The sequence below is a fragment of the Pogoniulus pusillus genome, chromosome 31 (genome assembly GCF_015220805.1).
Source record: "Pogoniulus pusillus isolate bPogPus1 chromosome 31, bPogPus1.pri, whole genome shotgun sequence".
Taxonomy (NCBI): Eukaryota; Metazoa; Chordata; class Aves; order Piciformes; family Lybiidae; genus Pogoniulus; species Pogoniulus pusillus.
In genome coordinates, this window is record NC_087294.1 from 7,387,293 (window position 1) to 7,394,627 (window position 7,335).

At 41.3% G+C, this 7,335-nt stretch overlaps 1 long non-coding RNA gene across 1 annotated transcript; it reads left to right on the forward strand.

The window, feature by feature from the left end:
* The first annotated feature begins 4,909 nt into the window (after positions 1–4,909).
* LOC135189264 (uncharacterized) lies at positions 4,910–5,885 on the forward strand. Its single transcript, XR_010308002.1, has 2 exons — positions 4,910–5,021; positions 5,127–5,885. It is a non-coding gene; the product is annotated as an uncharacterized LOC135189264 (long non-coding RNA).
* Positions 5,886–7,335: the final 1,450 nt, after the last annotated feature.

Consider the following 7,335-nt stretch of genomic DNA (forward strand, 5'->3'; position numbering starts at 1 on the left):
AGTTAAGTGCACTTCACCAGAAAGTGCCTATTTCTAACCAGGAAGTTTTAAGGAGGGCCCCTTTAAGTAGTTTAGAATTTAAAAGAAGCATTAAGTCAGGTGGCACTGGGTAGATTTTACACTGGAGTGGTAGTGATAACATGTGGGCATATTCCACCCCAGTCATGAAAGGGATGTCTATTGCATCTAACAGAAAATGTAATGCTTAGGAAAGCACGGCTTTCATGTAAGGGCACAATCCTGTTCTAATTAAAAGTCAATTTGAAATCTGATATTGACATCAGTGGGAGTTAAGTGCAAACTTTTCAGGAATCAGTTTAATTCGTTGTGCTTCAGCTAGCAATTCTGATTCCAGTCTATCACCAAACATAACACTAACTGTTAAACTGATAAAAAAATCAAATTAACCATGGATACAACACCTATTTCTTTGTGTTGCAGAAGCAGTCAGTAATTCCCAGAGCACACATTCAAAAGCAGCACTGTCATGATACATAAAAATAAGCAGATGGGTATAAGTATTGGGTACATTTAAAACAATGACATATGACATCAAATAATAAGCTTTTGCTTAGCTAAGCTCTACAATCCCTTTCCATCACACTCTGCTTTTTCTCTCATACTCCTCCCATTTCCTTTTCCTCCCACTCCCACCCTATTCCCTCTCATCATGATGTTCCCTCCCCCATATCCCCTCTGTTCACCTTGTCCTGCCTCCTGTGCATTCAGCAGCAACAGTGCCACCCCAGGACACCAAACAATACATCTCATCTTTCAGCCATGGCATCCAGAGCCTTATATCCTCTGCTGATTCGCTTCCATACACTGCCAAGGAGCGTTTGGATCCAAGCATCAATTTGGTTGTCACATGCTAAGCTGGAGAATGTAAACAACTTTCTGTGTAACCTCTTGGCAAAGTGACTTCTTCACTACCCTAGGGTGCCTCAGTTTCAGCAATATAGACAAGTGGACTGCACATACAACTTGGAGCCCAGAAATTTCTGAGTACCAGTAATAGCTTTAACTAATGATTCTCTCAATGGATCTCGACAATTCATTAATCCTCTTTGTCTCAGATTATCTACAAAGTTCAGTGTAATAACACTTTGCTCACCTCCCTCAAAATATTTGGCAAGAAACAGTCACAGAATCACAAATTCACAGAATGTTAGAGGTTGGAAGGAACCTCCAGAGATCATCAAATCCAATGCCCGCTGCCAAAAGCAAGATCACCTGGGGTAGTCTCAACAGGAATGAATCCAGGAGGGGTTTGAAAGTCTCCAGAGAAACCCCCTGGGCAGCCTGTTCCAGTGTTCTGACATTCAAATTTTATTCTCTCTTTATACATGCTTGAGTTTCATTGATTTCAGTGGGAATTATACTTTCTCATGAGAAGGCAATAGGCAGCCCTTCTACAGTCAAGTTTGTGATGCTCTCTGAAGATGTAAGCCTCAAGTTTCATTATGCTTTCATTAGCAGATATATGCAAAATCGAAGTTGAAGAGAAGGCCGTTACTTCCATTAAGAAGAGATCTGACAGGAAAAGGCACACAAAGAAAATGAAGAATGGTGTTCCCTTTAAACTGGAACAAATTTGTCCCCTGGAACAGAGGATGGAGCAAGAAGATATGTGCTTTCAAGGGAAGGTACGTTAAGTGCTGAAGACATTGACTGAATTGTTCAAGAACACTTCATGGTTATGTAATGACTGGTTATTCAGTACTGTTCCCAAGGTCAGCAAAACCTTGGGTATCTGTCATCTGAATGCCAGTTACATGAGTTAAAGTGACCAAAAACTGCAGTAACTTTCAAGAGCTGACATTTTTAAAGGCTATGCCACTTTAAAATAGTGTTTATTTATGCAAGCAGGGTCAAGGTATCTGTTTTCCCTCTATTTAAGTCCTAATGAACAGCATTCATTTTCAAACACTTAGACCTTCCTATTCCAGCCCTAAAAAAGAGTCTTCCAAAAACCATGCCTTCAATCTTCCCATTTGCCCTCCCCAGAGAAGATGTAGTAGAAGACACAGCACAACCTAAAGGTCAACAAAATCGTGCTCTGGCAATAAATGGAGGAAACAAATTCCATGGTAATAGATTCCTGACTCAGATCTGCCCTGTATCCAACCTGTCAGCTGACTATTAGTTCAAGCTTCACAGATATCTCCAATTCCATATTACCACAGATGCAGGGGTGATGTTATTTTTTGGTAAGCAGGAAAAACACATGCATGGATTTGGGGGTTAAAGCAAACCTTATTAGACCTTATTGCTGTCTACAACTACCTGAGGGGAGGTTTAGCCAGGAGGAGGTTGTTCTCTTCTCTCAGGTGGCCAGCACCAGAACAAGAGGACACAGCCTCAAACTACGCCAGGGGAAATTTAGGCTGGAGGTGAGGAGAAAGTTCTTCACTGACAGAGTCATTGGACACTGGAATGGGCTGCCCGGGGAGGTGGTGGAGTCGCCGTCCCTGGAGCTGTTCAAGGCAGGACTGGACGTGGCACTTGGTGCCATGGTCTAGCCTTGAGCTCTGTGGTAAAGGGTTGGACTTGATGATCTATAAGGCCTCTTCCAACCTTGGTGATACTGTGATACTGTTAACTCTTTTACCTTGCAAGCCTAAATGTACAAACACACACATATCAGAGAACAGAAGCATAGCACCCTTGCATAGGGGACACAAGAGAACACATACATTCTGCTCCAAACTGAGCAGTGTGGCACCATGAAGAACATTTTGCCACAAACTAATGGTGAGGTTTTGAAAGCATAAATCTACTGAAAGGAAAGGTTACAAATGCCAAGCCAGCATCTTTCAGTTTTGGAAGTCTAGCATGTGCATAAGAAGGGATCTGTAAGAAAAACTGCACATGCTCTTTCAACTGACTGCAATTTTAAACAGTTCAGTAAAACGTAACCAGAAAACCCACACACACACACTTTTTCATACTGAAAATGCTATTCCTAGAAGTGCATTTGAATGCCATGACATTGCAAAATAAATTATATCCTTACAAGAGCATTAGAAAGATGTGTAATTAAAAATGCCAATTTATACACACACGAAACACGTTTTTATTGCTAAAATTAAATGCTTATTATAGAAACAAAATGCCTTACTATGCCTTAGAGTTTATGAACTAAATCTACAAATTACTCCAGTGCCTAACTCCACCTTTAGGTATTGCAGATTAACATTTCAGTACTACCACAACCCACAGGTCCTTTTCAATTGCTGCTTAAATTTGAGGGCAAAACAAGATCACATGTAGGCACATGCCAGATTGTGGAGCTGCTCACAGACCTACCTCATGCCTAATCCCTGCTGGAAATTTCACATTCAGCATTTGAGGGGAAGGTAAGAGAGAGCAGCAGGGTCAGGGCACACATCTGTCAGGATTAAGGCACATGCATGTGTATTGGGAAATACACTTGGAAGGCTCCTCTCTGCCTGATTCATTGAATGAGTGTGAGCCCATTCTCCTGTTTCTCTGGGAAGTGGCCAAATGTCAAAGCCATTGGTGCTCTGAAAAAAGTCTGTCTCAATCTGTCCCACTATAGCTGCTCTACCTTGTATAAACATTTGTACATTTCTTGGAACACACAGGGGAATCTGAGTCTCCCATATGACCACTTCACCCAGCAGGTCAGTCTCACAGGCTCTCAGTTCCAGTGAAATAGAACAGCTTCGCTACGAGATACCTGCCCAAAAATATGTTATGACCTCAGATGTCTGAAAGCTGAGTTTGTATGTGGCACAAAATGAGACAAACACCAGCTTGCTGTTCTTCACCCAATAAAATAAAATGTCTGTATCCTAACATGTGGCACACTGATTTTCAAGATATTTCATACTGCTTTACGAGAAAGTATATACTGAACTCCACCAAATATGCTGAATAGAAAAAGCACATCATCCCAGCACTGTGGAATTGAGGTCCTACCAACCTAACCAAGTGTTGTGCCAGGGTAGTGACTTCTTGGTTTGAGCACCAAAAAGCAGGGAGAAGGAACAGACAAAGCAATATTGGTCATATCCAGAGAGAGATAAGCAATGGCAGTTGGCTCCTCACAACATGATCTAGAAAAGAGCTTGCACAAAAATAATGCAACAGCCAGTTTAGGAGACAGCTCAGGTATGGACAAATACTCCCTGAGCACACCAGCCCACCTCCTCTTGCTTCCTATCAGCTCCGGCCCAGGAAACTCCCATGACAGCAAGAGAAAGAGATTATCCTGTGGTACACTGAACCTTGCCAGTCTTTAAAAGCTGCCCGCACAAGAAGTACTTGTCAGCACAACTTGCACTATCAATAATTAGGTGCTAAACAAGAAAACTGAACACAAGCTCATCCTGAGGAAAAAAAAAAGCTATTTAGTGACAAAGGACTACATTCTGTGTACTTACCCTGTCCTAAGATAAGGGAATAAATGCAGTTCTTCACACCTTGGGCCAACACAGCTATGCTTGCAAGGGTCTAGTAATGCACACAAAGCCTAATGCTGCACACGCCAGACAGTAAGAGCAAGAGATGCTCATTCTAGCGATGCCCACTACAGTGTTCACTGGGCTGGGTATTGTTGGCAATGGTGTGTGTGTATCTACCTGGTAATGAAAAATTAAATCATTCTCAAATGTCTATTCATTCCCTGCCAAGAGCATTATTATCTGCATGGAAATGGCAGGCAATTACTCATCTGCTTTAAGGTCTCTCTTGTGCAGAGCACCATTCTGTGACCACCCCTCACATTAAATTTGGGCTTGTCTGCACATGGAGGTGTTCCTGATTAATTGTTCTTGATTAATGTCATGTGTGGCCAAAGCATCCACATGTGGCATTAATCAGAAATAGCTTTATGTGTAGAGGAGCTCTTACTTCCAGTAGGAACTTTAACAAGGTGAGGAGGAATAGTCCATGTCCAGCATCTCTTAAGACAAACACATATAACAGAGTGTAAGACATACCTCAACTGAAGGTTCCCACCACAAGACATCCTCAGAATATACACCTAAACACTGGTAAAGCACACTCCCAGGTATTTTTCTTAGAGCCAGTGCTGTGAACAGTGCTCAATTTGGTGACAAGTGTGCAAATGTTCTACTAATTGCTCTTTCTTCTGACAGATGTCTTTGCTCTCATGTAACTGGAGAACTTAGAGGAGTCAGCCCCCAAAACTTGTTCAGGCTTTGCTGATTTTGGTCAAGCAGCAGAGAACAGGAGTTCGAGTTCACTCAGTTGACTCTGCCTGAAGCAGCCTAGCATGCACTTTCCTTCCTATCAGCCCCCAAACTCCTTTCTTCCTTGGTAGCCACTGAATCTTGCAGACTCCTTCCTTTCTCCGTTGAGTTCTTTCCTATACACATATTTCAGATGCATGGAGACATCCTTCTTTCTCAGCAAGTTTGACTACCTTTGTTGTTCTGGGTTTTTTAGTTGTTCTGTGTTTTATTTTTCCTGAGCTGGTTCAATTATACATTGCATTACAGAGAGCCAAACTGTTATTACTCTCAATGTCACAACTGGAAAGTACTTTCTTGAACAATTATTTACTGCTTTGGTTTTGTTTGATCTGCTGGACACTTGGTTCTGTCAGTGAACAGAATTCAAAGAATAATTCTCAGCAGAAGTTATTAAACCAATGCCATCTACACACTCCAGTTTTCTCACTCATATACACAATACTAAAGTAGCACTTAACTGCACTGATTTTGAAAGAGACACTATCTGGTGAACTTTTATCTTCCAGGTTTTATCTTAAAATATTTCTAATTTTATAGTGATTCTAAACCTGAAAATTAGTTTTTTTAAAGAACACTCCTGTAAATACAAACTGTTGTGCTATTATCTGCATTTTCTTCATGATTAAAAATCTTACTTGCAAAGTTTCGAGTGTTCAGCTTTTCTTGTTTCTGGGGAGGGTTGGGTGCAGATGGGGAGGGTTGGGTGCAGATGGGGCTTTAACTGCCTGTTTATTTCATAGGGAAAATGATACCCCTGTGTGTTAGATGTGGCTTTGGAATTTTCTTTTAACAGTTTATCACTTGTTTTAGACCAGGTGTTGACTGGTCAAATTACAGGAACATGAAGTATAATTTGTACTTGTCACGCAGGCAGCCCTTTCTCAAAGGCATTAAGTACTGTCTTTTTCACCTGATTCAGGGAAAAGAGATCTAAATGCTGGTGAACAGTTGCACCCTCTCAATGTGCCTCCACCCGCATCACCCTGTGGATGGTGCTTTGTTATTCAAGCACTGGAATCATGCTGGACCCAGCTGGAAAAAAGGCAAATAAAGTGATGTGGGAGGAGCAGAGCTCTTAGAAACCATTTCTGGTTTTGTAAATAGGAAAAAGCAATTTTAATTCAAGATGATGTAGTGATTAAGCCAGGGAGAAAGACAACTTATCCTTGCAGTGAAATTGGAAGAGGAATGTAGAGAGTCTCTAATGCACACAAAGGGTCCAAACTGCTGCACACAGGGCCCCAAAATTATATGCCTAAAATTTCAGGCTAAGTTTATCATTAGACAATTAATTTGGTTTACAGACACAAATATGTCAATCGAAGTTGTAGGTACTGAAGTCCCAGTATCTGTAGTTTAAGCAGTCTGAGTAACTTAAACTAGGCTTAGTCTAATGCCCTGAACGGAGTGTGTGTTCCCCCAGCCATCCAAAGCTGTTCAAGGGACACATTACAGGCTTAGATCATCATCAGCTGTCAAAGTGCTTTTGATGTTCAAGCAAAGCAAAGCTTCTGATTTAGTTTCTCTGAAAGCAAACAAAATTTAGTGAGCACATACCAAAAATATTTTGCAAACTAAACCAGAGCTCAGTAAGTGGAGACAATTGGGGAATTAACTTCAAAACTGCATTGCTGCTCCAGCCTGGAACATCATGCACAGCCTCAGGCACCTGAAAAAAGAATCTTGATTTCCAAAGCAGCCAAGTGCCAGCAGTACCCACTGACTGTTCATCTTTGGAAACAAAAACATAACATTAAGCTACGTAGCAATAGCAAGTCTTAAAAAAATACACAAAAGAAATATCGAAGCTTCATCCATTCTTTCTAATGCCTCATGTGACAAATTACTGAATCAGAAGTCCCAAGCAGTGCTTAGAGCAGGAAACTGTTGGCCAAATATTCAGGCCAAAAGCTACAAAGGTCTAAGGCCCCGAGCAGATGCATGGATGGCCAGCTCACACTGGAATAATTCAAGCCTAGTGAGGTGCCTCCTGTTTGCTTCTCCACCAAATAAACCAGGGGAAACAGTTTTAAAAGTTCTGGGATTAGATAAATGGATCCATGCTGAGGCAGGGATATAATAATTTTGCACT